Here is a 23,360-nt window from a genome sequence, read left to right as displayed (position 1 = left end):
CTCTTGAAGGATTCACAGCCAAGTTTCAAGTTTGCCAAATGTTTGTGCAAACTCAGTAGAAAACCACAGTCCAGATTCATTGGAGCTCGAGACGTTCACCTTTATGGCAACACAGTGCCTTGAACAAAGCGGCTGTAAGATGACACAGTGCTGCATGGAAGGGATGTTCTTCCATTCTTCCAGCCCAACAGAGTGGGTGTGAGACATTCTTGTGGGTGATGTGGTTTCCCTTGCTGTGGTTCACTTTCTGTGGGATTTCTCACCTACATTTTTGAGTGATAGCAAGACGTTTCAGTTCTGCAAACTCCTCTGTCTGCTCCTTTCTCCCAGCCAGCCAAGCGTGCTGGTGGCAGAAATTGGTGTTCTGCTGCAATCTAGTGGTGGAACAGGCTCATGAAATTGGATTCAGGCTAAAGATGGGCTCCCAGGCAGGTTGTCCCAATTCTGGCAGGTACTTCTGCAGGAATACTTGCTCATATGTGCTCTGTACCAACGATTCCAAAACAGATGAGACAAACCAAAAGCAATGAATGTTATTCTTCATGATAAACAATAGAGCATGGATGTGGCTTGAAATACTTGTAGAAAGGTGTTTCAGAAAGTACAATCTTTTAAAATTGCCCCCTTGGAGTGTGTTGGAAACCATCTTAGGCTTTATGGCAGGGCAACATGACTGAAGTCTTGCATAAAAGGCAGCTGGCTCATGTTAGCAATCAAAGCAGTGTAAGCACAGGCAAGCTGGCCTATTATTTTCCAGCTGAGCAGAGTCATACTAATAAATGAGGGAAACAGGAGGGATGCTCTTCTAGTTTGCAAAACGCTTTTGGGATGTGATGTTGCTGAGAGAGAGCTGTGGGCAAAGCTGCCCTGCCTGCCTGGCCCCAAAAGGCAACGCTGCTGGAGGAGAGGGAGGGAAGGATGCTGCCTTTTGTGTCTGTGATCTCAAAGCCTGTCTGGAAAGAGCAGTGTCAGAGCAAAACTTTGTTGATGTTGAACTGCTTAATGTTTCACAGTAAGGCAGTGTTGAATGCAGAAGCCTCTGAGGATGCCTGGAGCTGTGCAACAGAGACGCTTTGTTGGCCTGGATGGCTGCATACCTGCCATGGTTTGTAGCAGGCTTTGCTCTCAGCTGTGTCATCTCTACCCCTTTCTAGGCCATTAACACCTTGCCTCTTCAGCCAGCATCCCGCTGAGGTTTGCCCTGGGCTGCAAACTCTGCAGATCCTCGTTTCTACAATCGTGCAAAAAGGTTTTGTTCCAAAGCTAAAAGTAGAAGGCAATATTTCCCTAGAATGAGGGCCAGAGCGTGGCTGGCTGACACCAGTAAGTTATCTCCAGGGAATGCAGAGCACTTGCTTAAGTCCTGATGACATGCAAGCTGCCCTGGGGCAGGCAAAGCAGGCAATGCTTGGGAATTAAAACCATCCTTTCCAACAGCTGTGCTCTTTGTTACCAACATGAGCATAAGAGGAGCCGTGGGAGGGAGCTGAAGATTCACCAGAGGAGCACATCTGCTGTTCAGTACGTATGGCACGCTGCAACAACCAAACCCAGCCGGTTCTGGAGGTCTAGCTCAGGTTTGCTGTTTCTCTTCTTTACTGGAGCCACTAAACTCGCCCTGCTGCAATTCTTTTCCTTCTCTATGTGTGTCACAGGCACAGAAAACAGAAAGCTTCACGCCCGGTGCCAGGAGGCTCATCTTTTTTAATGAGCTTTTGCAAGGAAACGAAGTAGCTGCTCTCTCCGTTCTTCTTGCCATCTGCAGAACATCCCAGGGCGCTCGCAGGATGAGGTTTGCAGGAGGGCGTTGGGCGAGATTTACAGCAGCCTCCTGACAGAGGCACTACGGCTGCGTTCTGTGGATGCTAAAAATAATCGCCCTGAACTGGAAAACGCCGTTGTGCTGAGAGCAGCAGATGGCAGCACAGCATAACGAATAGCAGCGCCTCGGAGGAAGGTCTCCAGCCCGGCTGGGTACCTTGGCACGTCCACCGATCCTTGCCTTAGAGATGCTTTGCGAGCTACAAGTGGATTTATTCGTGGTTTTCTCCCCTCTGGGTTGGCTGCATCTGCACGGTGATTTATGTCCTAGGGGGCAGGAGGAGCCGCTGTCCCATTAAAACGAAGTGCCTGGGATGCACATCCATCACCAGCTCTTCCTGAAAGGCTGGGTGTCGTAGCAGGGTGCACACAGATCCATCTCTCCAAGCACAGATGCTTTAAGGCTGATCAATGCTTTCCTTCAGAGAAATTGGTTGGAGGAGAGGAACTCATCTAATTTCTCCACATTTCTCATCCCTAGCTAAACCTGTTAATTCGATTGCAGAGGGTCTCTAGGGATGAGGAAAGGGAGAGACCCTCTAAGAGCTCTGGAATGAGAGCAAATGCACAGAGTGGATCTGGCAAGGAATCAGAGGAGAGGAGGAAATGTGCCCTTCGTGTTGCTGCCTCCCATGGTCAGCTCTGCCCTGCAGGGAGGTCTGGCTCAATAACCACTGCACATATGTATGTCTCTGTTGGTATGGGATGTTCTCCTCATTCACGGGCCAAGGTTCATGCTAGCTTTAATTGTTAGCTGCCACAACAGCCTTGTATGTGCAGGATACAACTTCCATTGGGCTTATCTCAAGTTGCCGTCAGCTTGCAATGTTCTATCTTGAACATTTTGATTCTTGCTGCACCAAAATGGGTTATTCCTCAACAGAAACGCATTTTAAGAGGCCATTTTTAGTTTTGTTTCCAATGCACACGCACTCAGACTCCAAGGCTTTTGTCAGAGCTCAGCTCACCATGTCTTCCAGTGCATCTCTCTGAAGTGGCCACAGAGAAGAGCAGACAACTTCTTGTTCTTATCACAAATGGAGCAATGCTGCATGCTGCAGTTCAGTGTTTGTAATGGAGTCAGGCAGTGTTTTCTTCCAGCAAGGACTCCTTACAAATCCTCTACAAAGAGACTTCCAAAAGCAAGAAGGGATATTTAGGTTCCTTCATGGAGCCTTCAGTTCCTTCACGTTGGCTGCTTTTCAACCAACACCACTGACAGAATGGGACAGGTGCTTGTAAAAACAAGTACACTTTGCAGGACACTGAGCAGCCCTTCTGAGGTACAACATGCCCTCAAATTCCTCTGGAGTTAACAGTAATCAGCATTTTGGAGAAGCACTCAGCTCGGTTGGAGGTGACTCTTGAAGAATGACTTTAAGTCCTCCTGCCCTAAACAGAGCTGCACAATGGAAGCCCTGCAGAAATAGCACAGCATGTTGAAATCTGATGTTTCCAAAGGTGCTGAGCAGCTCTGTGATAAAGGAGGTAAGCCTGAATCTCAGTGATGTTGTTAGCAAAACATCCCCACCTTACAAGCCCTCTTTCCTTGGCACTGGTAGTGACCTCTCCTTGCTCTATGGTTTGACTTTGCCTCCCTTTCCACCAACAGCTGTGCTGAGCAGACCCAGCTATTCCTCATGGATTAATCTTGATTTGTATCAGCTGGGCCACTGCTCTCCTGCAGCCCCTGCTCTCTGCTTTTGTATAACTGCATCTAGCACTCATTAGAGAAACTGCTGTGCACAGCTCATTTTCCAGATCCCCTGATGAAGGTCCATCCACCCTTCAGAGGCCCTGCAGACCCCATGGGATGCACACACATCATCTGAGTGCATGATTTCTTCACTGACATTGATGGGATGGCAAGTAGATCTTTTGGGCAAACTTTTTCACAGCAGACTCCATGAAGGGATGCTCGATGTGCATCATCCAGCAATGCCTAATCAATAAGGACGAATGTTCCTGCAGGATGGATGCATCTACGTTGAAATTTCACAACCTCAGCAGTTATTTGTCAGGCAACAAAGTGTACGGCGAGGGAAGTGGCAGGTCCCACTGTGAGTGCATCCTCGATGGGGGAAGATTTTAATTAACTTGACATTTCTGATAACCAAATGACTGAAGAGATGGCTGTGCTGATAGCAGGAGCCTCTGCTGGGGCACACGGAAGGAAAGTGCCTGAATGCAGATTGCCACCAGCTGACGCCTCGCTCGGTGCCAAGCTGCGATGCTCCTGAGCTTCGTCACCCCGTGCGGGACAGGGAAGGACGCATCTGAGTGACTCCTCGTGCTCGGAAATCTTTCTCCTTCCCTGAAAACTCGGAGGTGAGCTTCAGAACCTGAACCCTATCGGGTAAACCCTCTTCGTGTTTGTGGGGAAATCTGGGGGCTGAGCATCAGCGAGGGCTGCAGGTGCTAATTAGCGGCAGCGTTAATAAATCCCTCCCCTGCCCTTCCTTCTCCTCCCTCTCTTCCTGCCTCCTCCTCCTCGGGGGCGCGCTCTCCCGCCCGGGAGCGCGCAGTGCGGCGCGGCGATCCCCGGCTGCGGCGATCCCGGCGCTCCGGTGTGGGTAAGCGGGGCCGGGGCGGGGGGGGGGGGGGGGGGGTATGAGGATGGGCTCGGTGCCCCCGGGCACAGCCGGAGCTTTGGGACTGTTTTACTCCCTAAACCCCCCCACAGATCTGGGATCTGCCTGCTGGGTTCCCCCTTTCTTAAATTTTTTTTTTCCCTCTCTCGGAAATGGGCCAGAACTGCAATGGGGGGTGGGGGGGTTGCTGCGTGCGGGGCTCGGGCATGTGATGGGGTTTTTGTTCTTACGTCATGACATCGCGTCTGTGTGAGCGATAACACACTGATGTGTCAACCCAGGGGGCAGGGTAAGGAGCATGGTGTGACAGGGCACTTTTCAGCCCCAAATCTCCAGGGAGGAGCTTCTCCCTGTCCCCCTTTCCCCCTATTTTCAGGGCTGCAATCGCGTCTTCCTTCTCCAACACCCGAGGCCGGTGAAACCCCTCCTCTGGCCTTATCTGGGAGGCCTCTCCGGCAGCACCTGGGCTGTGATGCTGCAGTAGCAGCGCTGGTGATGCTGTGCTGTGGATCCGCATGCTCTGGCTGAGCCTGCAGAAGGGCTCGCTGCTATCGATCAGGCTTCTGGAGGTGGGGAAAGTGCTGAATCATTTGTACTCCGGCTGTACGGGCGGTTCAGCTGTTCTCCATCTCAGGGAAATACTCAGAAATGATCTGCAGAGGCTGAAGAAAACTCTGTTGTGTTTTTTCTGTGGCCGAGGTGGGAGTCCCGTGGGCCTGAAAGAGAGGTACTGTCTGCACTGAGCACAGGGTGATATCCTCTAACGTGGCCTCAGCTGCTCCTTAGGCAGCAGAGCACAGGGAGAATGCATGCTTACATCTTGCTGTGGCCTCCAATTGGGGCCTGGGGGGAGTTATGTGGGTTAAAGGGGGGGTTGGAGGGAGGTTTTTTCTCTCCTGTCCCTTTTGGAACTGGGGAGGGCACGTGAGCCTTGCTGCCCGGGTTTGTTTCTCTTTCTTCTTTTGAATGCTGTCTTTGAGGTGGTTTTCAAGGTCGGATCCTCGGAATAGCATGTGGGCTATTGAGCATTTGTGAAATTCAGGCGGGGATGTTTGTCTGCTTTTTGAGAGGCAGCACGGAATGCCGGAGGGATGCACATAATGCAGAAAAAACCCAGCAATATTGAAATCCAGCCCAGACGCCCGACTGGTTTAAGATGGATGCTGTGGCCGTGTCAGCGTTTCCAGGGTGCTCATGTCAGACGCTCAGGACAAAAAGAAGAATCTGGTGACTTTTATCCAGATGCTGACTCTTTTCTTGGTGCTTGTGTATCTGTAAAATGCCCATCCTTCGGCTAAAATGGTTGTCAGCATGACTGCTTTGTTTCCAGACAACTTCTATGCCTGGCCTATCCTGAAAGATAACTGCCCAAATTCAGCATCCGCCTTCTTTTTATTTAAGGGCTTCGGGCCCGGGCCTTTGCTGACTTTTCTTTTTTGTGTGTGTGGCTGTAATGTGAGTGCAACATAAATAATGCATGGCGGCGGAGGATGGGCTCAAGTTGTTAAGTTTGAAGGTGGACTTTATTTGCCAGGCTTGACTTGGGAGCTGCCTTTGTCTCATTTGGGCTAAAGCTGTGTGATAATGCAGCCCATCAGATCAACAAAGCTCCGAAATCACCCAACAGGATGCTCCAGAGGTTACTGAGGCCTCGGTGTTCTGTGACTTTTGTTGCCTTGCTTGTGGCTAGGGATCTGATTTGAACTGAGTCGGTCAATCCAATCATGCTGTCTCAGAGCTAATGATTAAATGGAAAACATCCCGAGCTCTTAAATGGTATTAATTCATAATGAATTATTTGTCTAGCTGTGATCTAATTGTCTTCATGTTTGTGGGGCTCGTGTGTGATCGATGCTGCTGCTGGCAAAGTGCCACCATGAAGGCTTTCTGCAGTGCACAGGCATTAGAAGTGGTCGTGTAGCTTTAATTATAATAGCAAGTAACGAGGCCTGGTCCTTCATGCCTGTGCACCTGCCGGCTGTCTGAGATGCTGCAAGGATGCCGTGAGCATGGAGGCCATGGGTGGGTGATCTTAGCGTGGTTGTGTCCCATTAAAGGTCAGCCTTCGTGTGAAGGAGCCTGGGATCAAAACAGAAGGAAGAAAGGACTTAAGAAGCAGGAACGTAGGAGATACTGATGGAAAACAGTAAACAGATTGGAAGGGCGGTCCTAACTTCCCACAGAAGCAATCCTTGCTTCCATTGCTCTGGTTTTGACCTGGCTGGGTGACCTCATGTCCTTGGGACAAGCTTGCTGTGTGAATTATTCATGCTCACCGAGTGCCTTGCCTCCTTTCTTCCCATCTCTTTAACCCCGTTTAGCAGAAATGCAGTCATCTGAGGGTGTTTCTGTCAAAATGCAGACTTGGCAAATGGAAGAGCTTGTAGAAACGGGGACCCCGTAGGCAGAGGGAAGGCTTTGTACAGATTACACAGAGCTTCACAGTGCTGTGGCTCAGTCTTGGTCTGGGTGTGCTCTGGTGAGGCAGGAGCCCACAAGCGGATGGTTTGCATCGGAGCTGGTTAGAGATACCTGGGGAAATGAAACAGCTTTATTCCCAGGGCACTTCTGTGGTTCTGACATTCAGCAGGGAGATTTCAGGACTGGATGGACCCTCCTTCTTTGCACAGAAGCTCTGTGTGCGTGTTGGCGTTGGTTTTAATTTAGTTGTCTTTGCAGCATTGTGGTATTGAGTCTCATCAGCACTTCACCTTCTAAGTAGATAAACCCAAACAGCAAAGCTGAGTTCCCTGTATTGCTCCCTGTGCTGTATTGCTATAGGGCTTCAGTGAGGTCTGGGATGGCCTGGCAGCTGTGGAGATCTGCTTGTTCAAGTAAAATCAGAATGCAAGGAAACCTACAAAGAATGTATCTAAACTGTATACAGAAATCAGTTTTCACTTGTATTTGAATAGAAAGCATGGGTGGAGGCTCCAAAAAAAAAAATCAAGAAGGAAAAATAAGCTCTGGTACTTCTGAGAATCTCTGTTCTTCCTTGGTTTGCCTTCATCAAAATATTCCCCTGTATCTTAAAACTGAACAGGCAGCCCAAACCACGCATTGTATTCAGCTATAGTTTTTGAAAGGCTCTGGCAAATCTTGTCAGAGAGGTTCTGCCTTGTCTCCCTGCCCTGTGGGCAGCTCCTTTCAAAAAACATTCTCTTTATTTTAAATATTGTTGGGCGACTTCTGCTCTTCCCCTCCCTGTCTACTGAAGCAGGTTGGAACTTCTTGTTTGCTTTTACCTCTGCTGTGCTGGGTTGCTGTTGCATAATAGCAGAGATCCGGCTCGGAGTGAACACTCAGAGTTGTTGTTACGCTCAATGATCCCTCTCCTCTTTTTATTCATTTATTTTATTTAAATCCAGAGCTGAAAGAGACCTTTCTGTGTTGTTGTGGATTAAAATGGAGGAGGATTTAGGCCCTCAGCCCTGCTTATGGCGATCACAATTCCTAGTCAATAAGACAGGAGGCAAGGGATTAGCAGCCAAATGAACAGAGATGGTTTTGCATGGCTAAAGCAGGTTAGAAGCTCCTGAGGATGATATGCAGGGACACGTCTTCACCTTGCCTCTTCAGTGCTCCTCATCTGTGTTCCTTTGGACCTCATCCCACCCCCTTGATGCTGGTAATAACTGGCTCCTTTTATTCTTGCTGTGCATTGGGAATGTGGTTTAGAGACCAACCCAAGGGCACAGAGAGCAAAGCATCCTGTCCTGCCTGCAGGCAGAGCTGGAAAGAGAGCAGGATGCAAGCCTCAGGAGCAGGGAATGGAGATCTCCCCTCAAAAAGCAGCATCTTGGAGACCTTTGCTAGCACTGCTCTGTCTCTCTTACTCGGTTAAGCAGCCCTCATGCTGGACTTAATTCTGAGGCTGACAGAGAAATATCAGTGCTATAAAGATGGTGCTTTGTGGAGTCAAGGTACAAGCTGGTGTGATACCAGGCACCTTCCTGTCTTGGTGTCTGCAGTGGTATTTGAGGCTTTGCCAGCTTCGTGCATGGAAGTCTGTGCAGTCCAGTATGGTCTCACCTCATGCCAGCCCTGCTCCAGCTGGCGCTGCTGATCCTCGTTATAGGCAACAACTAATCACGTGTAAAGCCTGATGTAGGTAGAACTGATCAACACTTGGCATTGTCTGTCCTTGATGCTGCCCACCCAGCTTTGGAAGCAAACACTGAGCCTTACTGATGCCAGCATTAAAAGGATCATAACCCAGAGGCTTGGTGCAAGATGTTTAGCCCCGGAGGTTTATTTTAATTCCTGGCAAGTTTTCTCCTATTTTATGCCTCCTTGACAGTAGGTTTTTCAGGCTTCCAGCATGGGGAGTGATAGGTTCCTACAGACTTTCAAAGTCACAGCAAGCATGATACCATCTCACTGTCAACCTGCATATTCTATTCCTCCTGAAATGCCCTGGCACAGATGGGAAGGGCTGGCGATTGCAGCGTGAGATGGATAGGATGCTTCTTGAATCTGCAAAAATGTCATGAAATCTCCTTTCTGTGATGAAATGTTTACTTTTGCTTTTTTTCTTTCTAGTGACCTCAAATAGCTCCAAGTTAAGAAGAGAATGCAGGGCCTCTGAAACTGAGGCAGATTACCTGAGGCACTAACCTGTCGCTCATGTCTTTTCTTTGTATTAAGTAGTTGCTACTTAAGCAGGAAAAGCAGCTTTCATTTTCTAGGCATTACTCAGAAGGCAGTGCTCTTGAAAAAACATGTGAATCCTCCTTCTAATGTGCTTGGAGTCCTGAGGTTGTCTGCATTTGTTGGATGCACAAATAGGACATATGCTCCCTGACGGTCAAGATTTTAATTCCACTTATTTCCAGTATTTATATATTGAATGAAGCCATAGATTATTCAGCGAGTCCTAGTCCCATTCCCCTAGTTTTAACCAGGAGATGTGATTAAATAACAATGCAGGTTTAGCAAAGAGGGACAAAAACGACCAAGGGAAAGGGAATTAAAAGGGGAATTAAAAGGAAATTAGAGGAAAAGGAAAGATTTGATCTTTTCTTGAAGAGGGCAGTCTTAGGTAACAAATCATCTGCCGACGAGTGAATAACTCTTCAGGTATCGATTCAAGTTAAGTCAACAAAGCAATTGCCGGCCAACAATCCAACAAAAAAAGCGGGATTGTTGTGGCCAGAAGTTTCTCCTGCTGAACCTCGGGGCTTTATTCCGTAATTTCACTCGTCATTTCATAGGATTCGAGGTTTAAAACCGCACAGCCTGTGAATGAGGCGCTCGGGTTCCCTGGGCACGGAGCGCTGCCAGGCGTCGGCCGGGGCGGCGAGGCCCGCCGCTGCCGCTCTCCATGGTGCTGAATCGGCTCCATCGCCCCTTCCGGGCGCGGCAAGAAGAAGGAATAACAGGCATAGATTGAAAGCAATGCTTTCAAATGGATGTCGGATGGGGGGGGAAAAAATGGATGGTAGGGTGGTTGGATAGCAGGCCAAGGTGCCTGCTGGAGTTTGAGGAGTGTTTGGGCAACGATTAATTGTTTGAATTGAGGATTGTCCTGTGTGGAGATGGGAAGTGGACTTGCTGATCTTCGTGGGTCCCTTTGAACTCGGGTTTTTCTGTGAAAGGCGCCCTCTCCTTCACAAGCATATGCTAAGAAGTAGAGAAGGTTACTTGGAAAGGCTGGGCTGTTTCTATCCTCACTGGATGGGTGTTTTCAAGATCTGCGTGGATAAAGTGCTGAGCAGCCTGGTCTGACCTTACAGCTGATGTTGCTTTCAACAGGCAGTTGAATCAGAAGACCTGCTGTGGTCCTTTTCAAGCCGAATTGTTTTGTGATACTTTGCCTTAAGGGTTTCCACCAACAAAAAGCAAAACAGACCCCTTTCTCTTTGTGTCACTTTGAGCACTTTTTCTCATGTACGTAGGCTGACTGCCATCCCTCATATAACTGTGAAGAAGCTTTTATTGGATATTTACATGGCCTGGGGACAGGATGGGGGAAGGGAGAGAAAGAAATTACAGCACTGCTTTCTCGCACAACAAACTGAAAAGGTGAAGACCATTCCTGACTCTTGACCCAATCCTGGAAGCTTTACTTATAGACTGCTCAGTTAATGAGGAGCTGCCTGTGCTCTGGTGTATGAGTGGTGAAAATGTCACTGTTCCTCAAGCAATTTAGATGATTAGTACTGGGAGTCAGCCTGCTTCTTGTTCTGCGAGCTCTTAACAGTTCCACAGTAGGGTATGGTACCACCAGCTGCCTTGCATTTAATTACACAGCCCTGTTTGTGATAGCTGGAAGAGTTACTAATATGCCCAACAGCACAGCATGGCTCAGCAGTTGATAAAGGCACATCTGTATGCTGAGCTGTACCCTTATTGAGTTAAGGGCACATAAAAAGCTCTCTTTCTTGCTGTCACTTAAATGGTGTCAGGATTCGTGAAATCTTGCTTTCAGATTCCTAACAGACCCAGCAACAAAGACTGCTTGTTGTGAGCTCATTGGCTTCTGTTCGAATCCCTGTGACGTGTTCACAGATGTGTGCAGGCAAGTGGGAAAGGGAGGGGAGTGAGAGAAGTGAGTCTTTGTAGCCACGCATGTGTGACAGCATGCATGGGACCCGTGAAGCTCCTCAGATGCTTTCATGACACATCAGCCATGCCCCAGACCATGCTTTGGCGCAGTCGTTTTGAGCAGTCTGTCTGCAGTTGAATTGTAAGCCTTGCAGAGTGCCTGGGAACTGAAGTCTTGGTTTATTTTTACTTCCCCCTTTGTAATTTCAGACCGGTGTGGCTAGGTAGGATTTGATGCCCTCAGCGGTGAAGCTGTTTGTAGGGCGTGCACTGACAAAAATCTCTTGAAAGCTGTATCAAATCAATCTACTTAATAAATTGATAATCCTATTTCCTTCTTCCACTCCATCTCGTAAATTTGGATTTTAACATAAACTATCTAAGGCTGCACTTTCTGTCAAAACAGAAGTCCGTTCCCTTGTGCCCAGCAAAGCTGGATTAGTGCATGGGCTGTGCTTATTACAAGGCAAATGTGTGTGCAGTATAAAGCGTCCTTCAAAGTACTGTGTTACATATCCCAGGCTGACATCTCCTACTGACAGACCTGGTACCCAGATGCCAAGGCCAGCAGAGTTTTACTTTCCAGCCACATCAGCAGCTGGGTGCATGGCGATGCATTTTGGTTGACCTCGTCTGAAATCTCCTGACCACAGTGACAGCTGTGAGGCTAATCTGGCATGAGCTCAGTACAGCAGACTTGTCCCTAACGCTGCATCTGATGTTCTGCTGTTTCCTGGTGTGCCCCACTACTCTAACCTTTCTTTACAAATTGATCCACCTTTCTACAGTGTTTTGGTTTTCACATGGAGGTGGGATTGGTTCCTATGAGTGCCAGGAGATGAGATGGGGAGACTTTGCTTTCTAAATGTTCTTGGCAGGCTCTTTACCCAGGAGATCCTATGTTTGCTCAGCTGCAATGTTTCTTCCTTGCCCTCAGCTTGCTCTGCAGGACAAACAAATGTGATTTATGCTTATGTCCTTAAGATGGCCCTCGTCTGTGACCCACACTAATACATTTAAAAGACAACTTAATCTCAATTAAGAGGGGAGTCAGGGACTTGGGTAAGAATAAATAATTCTCTGGTTGCAGGAGGAGGTTAGCTGAACTCAACGGAGTATCTGGGATCCTCAGTTCTAGGGAAGCATGGCACCTTCCTGGGACTGTGTGCATGCAAATCTAATTCATTCCCAGCTCTCTCCTTGACATCTAGTTAGTCCTAACTAGAGAATTAACATGCTCCTCTAGATGTCTCCCAAAAATCATGTTTATAATGGCAGTTATGTAATGCAGAGTAACACAGTCCTTTTGTGAAAATTGGGTTCACTGTAACTCATGAGGTAGAGTGGGGTGGGAGGAGCACAGATCTTGGTTGAAGTCAAAGCAGAAGAGCCTGAGAACGAAACTTAGATGTATTGCCTCTTAGGCTGAGCAAACATGTAATTAACAATAAGATACCAGGGTGGTTTCACAAGGCAGCTAATTGCATTTTCAAATGTCAGCTTGTCGGTTCTTATTTAGTTTCCATTCAATCTGGCCTTTGCCAGAGCACTGTCTGGTTTTAAACGGCATTTCCTCCTCCTGGTGCTGCTGCAGAGTCTTCTTGCTTGTTCTCAGAAAGCTCTGGTAGGACACCTCCATGCTGCTGGCTGTGCTTTATGATGTAGGCTTCTGTTTGCTGATGTCAGGGAGGGAGCTGGACAGCCAGGAGGGATTCCTCGGGTGGGAAGAAGATCGTGTCACTTCTGCAACTTGTTGAATCTACAGCTGATGCATGGCTGAAAAGTCTCTGCTCCTCTGCTGGTCCTCTGGGTATCAACAGAGCCTTTCAAAACTACATCTGTGTAAGGTAAAAGGTGCCAGTATTATCTCTGCTGTGCTCACGGTTTCTGTTGGAGGAGATGCTGCAGCAGGTTGCTGTCATGGGATGGCATTTCACCTACGCTGACCAGCCTGTGTATCATAGGCAGAGATTAGCATCATCCTGGTGTTTGAGGCAGACAGCACATACGTGGTGTCAGCTCCAGCCACCCGCCATGCAGTGAGCAGCAGCGTGTCACTTCCACTTAGCATAGCCTGGGACGGTGTCCTCACTGCTGACCAGCTCGTCGTGCCTGGCTCAGGCTGTGATAAGCAGGGAAATGGCACTAATGAACTTTTCAGTGTATAATCCCTGACGTGCTTAGGCAGGAGTGGTGTGACTTGACTTAAGGGCTGCCTGTGGTAGCAGAGAGCATCACGGAGCTAATGCTATCCAGTTAGGGCTTGGATGCTGAGAAGTGCTTGGCACTGCTGTGTGTAGTCATGCTGCAGGTAAGCACTGCCCTCCCTGAGCTGCAGCTGGCAAAGATGCTCAATCAAAGGACCTCCTAGCAGAAAACAGAGCTGGCTTCTGGAAACTCTCATAGGCCTTTAAAAGGCAGGCCTTTAAAATGAGCCGTGTCACTGGGTGTTCGTCCCCTTTACCAGCCCCCTGGTTGTCCTTAGTATGGGGGGAGGTTTGGCCTTCCAAACTGTGGCTGTGCAGAGCCACAGGATGCTTGGACAAGCAGCACTGGTGCCACTCTGGGATGTGAGGTCCCAGGTTGCCCCTTGTTCCCCTGCCCTGCCAGCATGAGGCCGTGTTTTCCCTCATGGCATGGTGAGGACGGGCTGGGTGCTGATTTCCAAGCAGGGTCCGTATTGCAAGGGCTGGCCTGTGTTTCTCTTCACGTCAAGAAACCTTGAGGGCTTCTAAAAGGAAGCACTGGGTTAGCACGGAGTATTTATTCTGTGGCTGCTGAATGCATGAAAATGCTGCCATTGCCTGCCTCAAGTCAACAGATGTCAAGCGATTTGCAGCAAATCCTGGTTCTCAGTCAGAAGGAGGTCTTGCAAAATGAAACAGAGCAGGAATGGGGTACGGTACACGCACAGCCACAAAGCTGCGTGCCAGCAAGCAGAAAGCTGCAGCTCTGCAGTGGAAGTGCAGTCTCTGACTATTGTTCAGCAGAGTGGGGTCTGAGCTGTGCTGGCGACGCTCCCTGCTATTGATTCTGAGCAGATGTTGAGATGTGGGAAGGCAGATGGAGCCCCACGGCGCAATTACCTCCCACAATAGGGTGGGCAGCACTGAGCAGATGTCACACAGGGACGTGGTGGCGGCTCAGCTCTGGCCATGGGCTGCTGGGAGCTTTTGCTTGTGAGGTTTGTCTTTGGGATGAACACGGTTCTGGTCTCAGGTAAATGAATCTGAAGCCTGGGTAAAACCCGAATTGTCCTGGTGCTGAGAGGCGCTGCGCAGCTCGGAGCAATGTGTGCCACCGCCTTTCTATTTCTGAACTGCAATCTGTGACAAATCCATAGGCATCTTCAGCACTGGGCTCTAGAGGGCAAAAGAAAGGCTTTTGGAATTCGGCTGCCATCAGCATGTGCTCGTACCTAATTATAGCCCAGTGCTGGCAGCTGTGGCTCCATCCTTCTACTGCCAGGCTGAGCAGCACAGACCCAAGCTTACTTGCTGTAAGAGCATGGGCTGTGTTCTGCTGCTCAGTGTCCTCAGCACTCCATGCAGATGTGTGCTGGGGCTGAGGCCCTATTCTCTGTGTTTTCTGGGGTGTATGAAACCCTTGGGTCCTGCTTTGCAGCTGGGGATGCTGGAGTGAAGGGCTGCACACTGATCCAGCCAGAGCTGGTGTGCAGTGAGTTTCTAAGCTGGAAAATATAATTGAAATGAGCACATAACTGCCTCTGGGACATTAGGAGTAGAGCAGCAGTGGTTCAAGAACAGGCTAGAGATGTATGAAGCTGTTAATTGGGACTTCTGGAGGGTTTTTAGAATGCAGCCTGAAGAGTTAATCAGGCAGACGAGAGACATCTTCCTCCTGGAGAGGAGCTGAAGGCAAATCACCTCCTCTCCTATCTCACTTAGGGGTAAGATGAGATTCCTGGGGTCCTGCTCCTTCCTTATGCCTCATCTCTTTGGATAGTGGCAGTCTGAAAGGAGTCCTGTAAAGAGGGACAGCAGGAAAAGAATCCTGAGAAACAGCCTCAATAACCTTGTTTTTCTTCGTGGTTTCCTTCAGGACAGAAGCAGAAGAGGTGCTCTGTTAGTTCATTCTGGTTAGAAACTTGGCTGGATTCTCACCAAGTCTGTGCTGGGAGGGGAGCTGAGGATTTTCCCTGCCCTTGGCTGCTGATTGCAGGCACCCACCCCATAAATGCAGAACCCATCTTCTTTCCAGCAGCTAATTATCCCTGAAATGCAACTGCTTCTAAAGGCCTCTTTGGGATACTGGGGGGGGGAAGGAAGAACCAGCAGCAGTGATCTCTTCCTGCTCAGTACAAGCCTGTAAGCAATCAGTGGGATTGCAAGGATCATGAAAAAAAGAGCATGGCTCATCTTCCCTGGGGAGCCTCTGCTTGTCCTCATTATTCCCCACCTCCCAGCCCTGCAGCTAGTGCTGTCCCCACCATCAAGCAATAGAGATATTGAGTTAATCCCTGGTGACTTCATTCATCTTTGAGCAGGGATTATTTCTGCTGGCAACCAGCCCTGACTCTGACCACCCGCTGCTGTGTCCCATGGCATGGCTGAGGCCAGCACTTTGTGCAGCCCACCGCTGCAATGTGCTCTCTTTCCAGTCCAGCAGTAGCAACCATGATGGGAAATTAATACCCAAGATGCTGGCAGCATCTCGCTGCTGGATGGAGTAGGGATGCTTTGGTTCTCTATGTGGAACTCCCTGATTTGTCCTATGGGAGCTGTGAAGCTCAGGATGGGGACGGTCAGCAGAGTGCTGATGGTTTGCTCTGGGGTCAGGGAAGCATCATTAGGGGACGCCACAGGACACTGCAGCCTCACAGCCCTCTGTTGTATTTGCTTGCTTTGGGATCAGAATGGTTCAGCTGAGGATCTACATCAGGCATTTGTGTAGATTGAATTAATTCACTTTTTCATCTCAGTTCTTACCTATTCAGGGTTTACTCCACGAGATCAAGTTTTAATTTCACCAGAGAGCAGGAAAGCCCTGCCTGGATGATGAGGAAAGCAGAGTAACAGGGCACATGGCTTACTGGGCATAGCAGTGATGAGTTGATGGTCTGTCCAACCTTTATGATTCTATGAATCAAATGAGAAGAACGGGGCTCATGGTTTAAAGTCCAGAGTCCTGCTCTTGCTGTCCCATTGCACTCACCCCTTATCCTTCTCATTTCCAGCCCCTCCTCTCACTTTCTAAGGGTTGGAAATGTGCTTGGGATTGCTGGCTTGCCCCTGGGCCGTTGCCCAATCTGAATAATCTGGATCAGCAAGGCTGCCCATGTAATTATCTCAGCAGCTATGCTGGGTTAATGAGAAACGCGGCAGTGGAGTCGGGCTGAGATCCGTTCATGGTGGTTACGATGCCCTTTCACGGGGGAGAAAGGATTTGGGGCCTTATTTAGACTGAGTTTCATCGGCTTGTTGTTAAATTAGCTGTCACAAATAACACCCTGATCAGCTCTCAGTTATTAGGGCTGTGATTGCTACTGAAGGGTAAAGTTTTGCAGCGGTGTTTGGGAGGATTGTGTGCTCTTGTTCGTGGAGATAAGGATGTATCCATTGGCATTGCATCCAGCGAGCTTTAATAGCAGATTCTTGGGAGAGGGGAGCTGTGAAGCAATGTTTGCCCTGAAATATTGGGTTATCGGGGGCACCTTTGGGCTCCAGGAGGCAGAACTGAAGTGTTTCCTTATAAAGGTGCTGCTGAGCACTGCTGAAGCTCAACCCCCAGCGTTGGGACGCTGCAGGACAGCCAGAGCCACAGACAGCGCTATCCATGCCCGTTTAATCAGGGAAATGGAAATGGCATTTAAATAAGATGGTAATGAAGTTGTGGATCAGATTGGTCGATTCCTCATTTGAAGATACAAAGGGGAGCTTTGTTTATTTCAGGGGTTTATCACTTCTGTTCTTGCCTGATTAGTCTTAATCTTCTGCTGCCCTTTGCTGGGAACCCCCCATCTCTATTCTCTGCTGAAGTCCATATGTAAGTTTGTGTACAACCCTCCAGGGAAATCAGGCCACCTATATATCATTTAGTGACTTCAGACAATTAACCTAACAAAGATTCCCCTCTCCCTGCCTCCTTCCCCCATCTGCTTCCTAATTACCAGTGGAACTGGGATGCAGGCTGTGCCCATTTCTTTAATTAAATCACCTCTCTGCAATGTTTGGTGCTCGCCTCTTTAAAAGCTGGGATTTGCTGCTGGGGGGAAAACAGTAAAAGGCAGAATGGACCATGAAGGCAAAGGAAAAGTCTCTGAGGTGCAGATTTTGGGGCTGGAATGAAGAATTATTTAGATCTTTTCCTTACCTTGGATCACAGTGGTGGATGTGAACTCTGACCTGAGAGCTCAAAGCGTGTTTTCAGTGCTTTCCTCCCACAGCTGGCAGCAGCGTGGGCCAGGGAAGGAGCGTTTCTGGGAGGGGAGAGAGCTCCCAGCTCCCCATTCAAAAAGGAATAATGCACACGTCCCTGTGTGCTGGTACAGGCTGTCCTGCCCTCCCCTCCGTGGGTACGGCTGCACCCAACCACCCCCATCCCAGGGGAAAGCGTTTCTCCCTCAGCTGCCGGAGTCTGGCTGACAGAAAAGCACTGAGCTGCTGGAGGTGCCGTTAATTAATGCAGGGCAAGGCTGGTTCGGGCTGTATTGAAACCTGCTGGGAGGTAATTACCAGCTCGCTGGCTCTGAATGCCTTCGGTGCGTGGCGATGCTGTGCGATTTGAGCTTGCAGCTGATGCTGTGTGCTGCATCTCAGGCTTGAGCATCACAAGGACCAAAGAAACTGCCCAGCTGCGGTTCCAGTGATGCAGTAAGTGATTCAGCAGAAGGTGGGGAGCCAAGCAGCACTGCTCTATTTGCGCTCCCATGCTCGGGTGTTGTAGTGCTGCTGTTTTGTGGTGTGTGGGATGGGTGCATTGCAGCCCGGTGGGTGTGATGGGGTGGTTTGGGGGTGGGATATTGAGCACACAGAGGCTCATGAATGGTGTGTGCTCAGGAGGAGTTTGCAAGAGCTTGGTTCTGCAACACGCTTTGTGCTTGCTTGTTCTACAGGGGATCGAAAGCTCAGGGTGAGTTTTCATTGTTTTCCAGCCACAGCTTGTGGAAGGACAGAAAATCCTGTGCTGTGCATGGGAGTGTGTGCCCTCCTTCTTGGCTTCCCTTCTTTGGCCTTTGCACTTTTAGGCTTCATCTTCTCCTTTTGCAGTAACCATCATCTCGGCAGCATCCTTGTTTTTGGGCAGGGCTGTGGCTACAGAAGGGGGTTCTCTCCTGAAATCCCTCTGGTGCTGTGGGACTGGGAACAGCAGAGCTGAATCTGAGCAACCTTAGTATCACTCAGATCAGTGCATTGGGTGCTGAGGCTCCTTGGGACTCACCTCACCCTTCAGCATCCTCATTGCTTTGGTTTCCTCAGCTGCGAAATGAGATGCTGCTGCTTGCAAGGGAGGGGGGGAATAGTGCTGAAATAGTGGTGAAAATGCTTTGAAATCTCTGGATTGGAAGCTTCTGTCTGGTACCGGGGAGCTCTGCTCTCTGAGGATGTCACATAACTCTCAGCAGGGCTGGAACAAAAGGAAACTGCATCTGGGAGCAGCAGCCGGTGGTGCTGACAGCCGGGATGTGGGGACAGGCCCTGGCTGGCACCGAGCCCCCTCCCTGCTGCTGTGGGGGAGGGGGTGGCAGGGGACAGAGTGGGCAGTGTCCTGCACTGCAGCTCCTGCCTTATTCATGGGGGAAATCCAACGAGAGCGAAGAGTTGGGGTTGTTAATAACTGCTATTGTGCCTTCTGCTGCAGAGATGGGGTGGGGATTGCACAGCCCTGTGCCAGGCAGGACTGTGGGTGGAGGGGGGATGAGGGAAGGATGCTCTGCAATGCCAGTGGGAATGGAAGGCATTGAGCTGGGAAACCGGTGGTGAGACGTGGAGGAGCCTGAGAATTCAGGAGGGGCAAAGCAGGTCTGAATGTGGGAAGTGAAGGTAGGATGCTCTGCCCTGGGAGCAGATTGATGGAGATGGGATGGAGGTGATGTTTTGGGAAAGCTTCCTGAGGAGGATTTTCTCCTCCTCGGGCTTTGCTGTAGGATGGGCTGGAAAGTCTGCTTGAGATTCCCCAGGGCACCAGGAGAATCACCTTGCGGCAGGGCAGGGCTGTGCTCTGTCCCCATCATTTGGGACTGTGCAGCACCTGACTGCCTCACTCACTGCCTGCTCTTCTTACTGCCTGTTTTGTTGGCACTGGGATGCTGTAAGGACGAGTTAATCTGTTTCTCACATATATAATCACAGCAGCTTTCGACTTTCCCAATTTCCATCCCTTCCCAACTTACGCAGGGATGACGCGTGGCCCCAACCCCCCCTCATTGCTGCTCTTAGGGCCGGATGGCAGCAGCCCGTCCCTCTGCTGGTGGGAACAGCAGCCATCACCAGAAGTACGTGCACCATTGGGTTCGATTAGGATGCTCCTCTTTTAGCACAGAGCTTTAGTGCAAGATGCTGAAGTGGGACACTGGCTATTCGTGCTATTAAAAAGCCTCTTGCAGAAGGAGATGGTGGATCTGCAGTGCTTGGGTGCATCCCCACGGCAGCCAAGTGTGTCCTGCTCCCTCACACAGTGCTGTGCTTTTGTTTGGGTCTGGGCTGTGCCCGAGTGTGAGGGATTTTGTTCCATTGGTGGCCTCCTCAAACCCAGGGCACAGGCAGCGATGGCACAGAGGTGATGGCAGGAGGCATTAAAGCAATGGAAGGAGGTATTAAAGCATCCTGCAGCCCCCCATTGTGAGTCAGGTTTGGAACTCCTTGGGGAGGTGATAAGTGTCCTTTTCCACTAACTGCACAGAGCGTTTTCATTACTATTTAATGGCAGGCTTTGTCTGCTTTGCTCAACCCCTCCTTGCTGAGGGCTGTTGGGCTCTGGAGGCCCCCAGAAGACATTCAGAGGAATGCAGGAGGATTGCTGGTGACCTGGAAATCTGCCTCCCTGCTCGCCTTCAGCTGGACCTCAGTGCTGTGGTCCATGAGGAGGATGCTGCACTTTGCTTCTCCCTTCCTGGCTCATCAATGCACCCTTTCCTCCCAGTGCTGTTCCAGTTGGTGACACAGCCCTCAGGGCAGGATGATTAGGGTGTAATAGCAGCCAGGTTGCTCCGGAGATGCTGTGTCGAAGTTGTATGCATCAGCCTCACCTGTCTGTTGCTGTAATTTGATCTGATTTAAAATGAAAGCCTCTCAAAAGGTTGGCTGGGAAACCTATCCTAATAGCTTCGATAGCAACAGCAGTGTTCGCTGCTGGTTTGTTTTCAGTGTGCTCCATGAGGCATCTGCTAGGGATTGTCTTCATGGACCCACAGCTGCCTGCAGATCAGACCCCCCTGCGTGTAGCTTGAGTCTGACACCTCCCTCCCTCCTGCTCACGAAGCATCTCAAGTTGGGAATACAGGAACCAGAGTCTTGGGGGAAGCTCAGCTTTGCCACCTTTCATGTTTTTCCTTCCATCCCATAACTGTGTGCTGCAACCTCAGCAGTGAAAGGCAGCTCAGAATGACACCCCATGGCTCACACTGAGCCATCGGCAGCATGGGGTGGGAAGGACACAATGCACAGAGCTTTCCCATGGCCCTACAGCATGTCATTAGCAACTGGGATGGGGACAGGAGTGCGTAGGGGCTGATGTGAAGAGATGATTGCTCTGCTGGGACTCGAAGGATGGCAAATACATTTCCACGCCATCTCTCTCTGCAGGAAGAATTTGCATAAAAGTGTATAGGAAATAATTAGCATAAAGTGGCTGTTGGGTGTGGGATGGGTTCCCAGGAGGGGATGGTTGCTGGCTCTGCCTGTTAGGGCAGAAGGAAGGGGAAAGTGGCTCCAATTCATAGGGCTGAGAACACTGGGAAGGCTGGTTGGGCTGTGGTTGGAATGGGAAGGAGACCCCTGGATTCCCGACCACCATATGAGCAGCAGAACTCAGTCCTTCCGTTGAGACCAAACGCTCTTTCCTTTTCCTTTTTTACTTCTGAACGAATGGCCTTTTGCTGAGGGGAGCTGAGAGCAATGTCCTCTGCCTGGCTGCTCCAGACAATCCGATCTCATAACCTAAAAACAAAACAGAACATACACGAATGCTTCTATTCTATCAAACCCTATTTATGCACTAAGAAAAGAAGGTGTATGTTAAGATGTGCTGCGTCTAACTTGGGAGGGAGGAGCCTGTGGGGCTGTTGTAGCTCTTGCTAATTGCTCATGAATAATTTTTGAGGTGGGGACCAGGCTCCCCTCCTTCCCACAGGCGTCTGCATGAGTGTGGGTTGCCATGGGCACACACTGGGATGCAAAGCGCTGCTCATGGAGAGATGGCAGCCCTGGACCTGCTGCTCTGATCCCTGTGTGCTGTGAGTGCCTTTAGTGTTGCTCCTGCATGGAAATCCCCATTTATTAAAGACTCTGAGCTCACATCTCTCATCTTTCTCGAGGTGTGAAGCTTTTGCTAGTGCTAAGTTGCGAGCTGAGGTGGCTGCTTGGGGCTCAGTGCTGCTGTATATGATGCTGTCCATCTGTTTGCTGAGATGCTCGCAGTGCAGCTCAATGAGGTGCTGAATCCACGCTGCGTTTATGCCCCCAGTTTTGCTCCTCACTTTAAACTGACAGCAGTGGCAACCTTCGCATCCGGTCCCACGGCATCCTCCCAAATAGCAGCCTTCCCAAAGAAAGGATGCAAAGAACACAAAGGGTTACAGCTGCTGCAGGTTTGGGCTGGCTCCCCGAGCTCTGAGCGAAGGCTGGAAGGCAGACATTATGGGAATTGTATGCATGCCTGAGCGGGAGGGAGGCTCTGACTGCTTGGCATCCACTTGTCACATGGTGTGTGTTTGGATGCCAGATGACGGCTCCTGAGGTTGCTACCCAGAATAGATAGTTGCTTGTTCTTAAGCTAATTGCACCCATTCAGCCATTCGCAAAAAACAAAGTGCCAAACTTTCTCTGTTCTGAAAAATTCCTGGAAAATGCCTGATGCTTTCCATTATGCTTTGCAAAGAATGTTGTTGGTTTTGTTCAACAAAAAGCAATCCAGCAAAAATCAACAGCTGCTTGTAATTGCAAGATCATAAAAAAGAGCATTTCATGAGCACCGGGGGGGGGAAAAATAACTCAGGCTGTGTTGAGCTGCATCCATGGGCTCTGCAATGACAGAGCTGGGTGATTTGTGGAGGTGCTGGGAAGTGTTGGCCAAGTGAGTGCAGGTTGGGATCAGCCCAGAGAGCAGCTCTCCTCCTGGGGCAGCCCTATTGCAAAAGCCCTGCTTGGAGCTGGAGGTCATTAAACAGAGTCCCTTGGCACCTTCTGCCAGGAATGGTTTTGCTTCACCGTTTGGAAGCATCGAGCAGGGCTTGTCTGCAAGTGAAGGTGAAAATCCTATCATCAAATCAAGAGCGTGGCTCTGAAAGCAGTGATGTGGTTCAATGGGATGTCAGGGTGCAGCTGGGGGATCTGGGATCAGCCTGAAGTGATCTGGTGGCTGCTCTCCCTTTGTTTGTGCTGGTTTTAAAGTAAAGCTGCTCATGCGATAACGGCGTTGCTTTGCAGTTTGGTTCATTAGGAGTGAAACCAGCAGCAAGACCAGGAGGCAAAACCCAGCGCTCTCATCCCTTCTTGTGGCTTGAGAACAATTGGAGCTGGCTTTTCCCCTCTGTTCTTTGAGGGGGTTTAGTAAACGAGCTGTGGAAATGTCTCTGGGGAGAGATGGTTTCTTAATGTGGTTCTCTTTTATGCATACACGGGTTATCAAAGTCTGTAACAACCTTGAAGGGGGGAAATGCTGAGTGGGTTGGGCTGCTCTGTGCTGTTGGATCTCAGGAAGATGTGAGCACCAAACTTCATGGCAGCAGGGAAGAAGCCAGCATCAGCCCTTGTGTCCTGCAGGTGGTTGGACATCATAGAATGCGTTGAGGTTGGGGAAGACCTCTGAGGTCGACAAATCCAACCCCAACTCATCCCACCATTCCCACTGACCATGTCACAGAACCACAGGAGCACCAAGGTTGGGAAAGCCCTACAAGGTCACCAACCATCCACCTACCACCAATAGTTCTCACTAAACCACATCCCTCAATGCAAAATCCAAATGTTCCTTGAAAACATCCAGGGTTGGTGACTCCTCCACCTCCCTGGGCAGCCCTCAGTGTCCCTCAATGCCACATCTCCACACCTCCAGGGATCGTGTCTCCATCACCTCTCCTGGGCAGCCTGTGCCAGTGCATCACTGCTCTTACAGAGAAGGGATTTTTTCCCTAATATCCAACCTGAACGTGTAAAATCAAAAGCAAGTGCGTAGCTTTACTTTGGGTTCTATTCCAGTCTCAAAGTCAGTGCACAAAACAAG

The 23,360-nt window shown here is 49.7% G+C and overlaps 1 protein-coding gene across 1 annotated transcript in view; it reads left to right on the top strand.

Annotated features, from left to right (window-relative positions):
• The first annotated feature begins 826 nt into the window (after nucleotides 1-826).
• The window catches only part of NFASC (neurofascin), an 80,302-nt gene continuing 57,768 nt past the window's right edge, over nucleotides 827-23,360 (top strand). Inside the window, exons 1-2 of the mRNA XM_052698523.1 lie at nucleotides 827-3,309; nucleotides 3,434-4,394. The gene's annotated coding sequence lies outside the window, so the exon portion shown is untranslated. The remainder of the gene's footprint in view (nucleotides 3,310-3,433; nucleotides 4,395-23,360) is intronic.

Source organism: Tympanuchus pallidicinctus, unplaced genomic scaffold (assembly GCF_026119805.1).
Source record: "Tympanuchus pallidicinctus isolate F22 unplaced genomic scaffold, pur_lepc_1.0 scaffold32, whole genome shotgun sequence".
NCBI lineage: Eukaryota > Metazoa > Chordata > Aves > Galliformes > Phasianidae > Tympanuchus > Tympanuchus pallidicinctus.
This window is presented reverse-complemented; position numbering and strand designations above follow the sequence as displayed.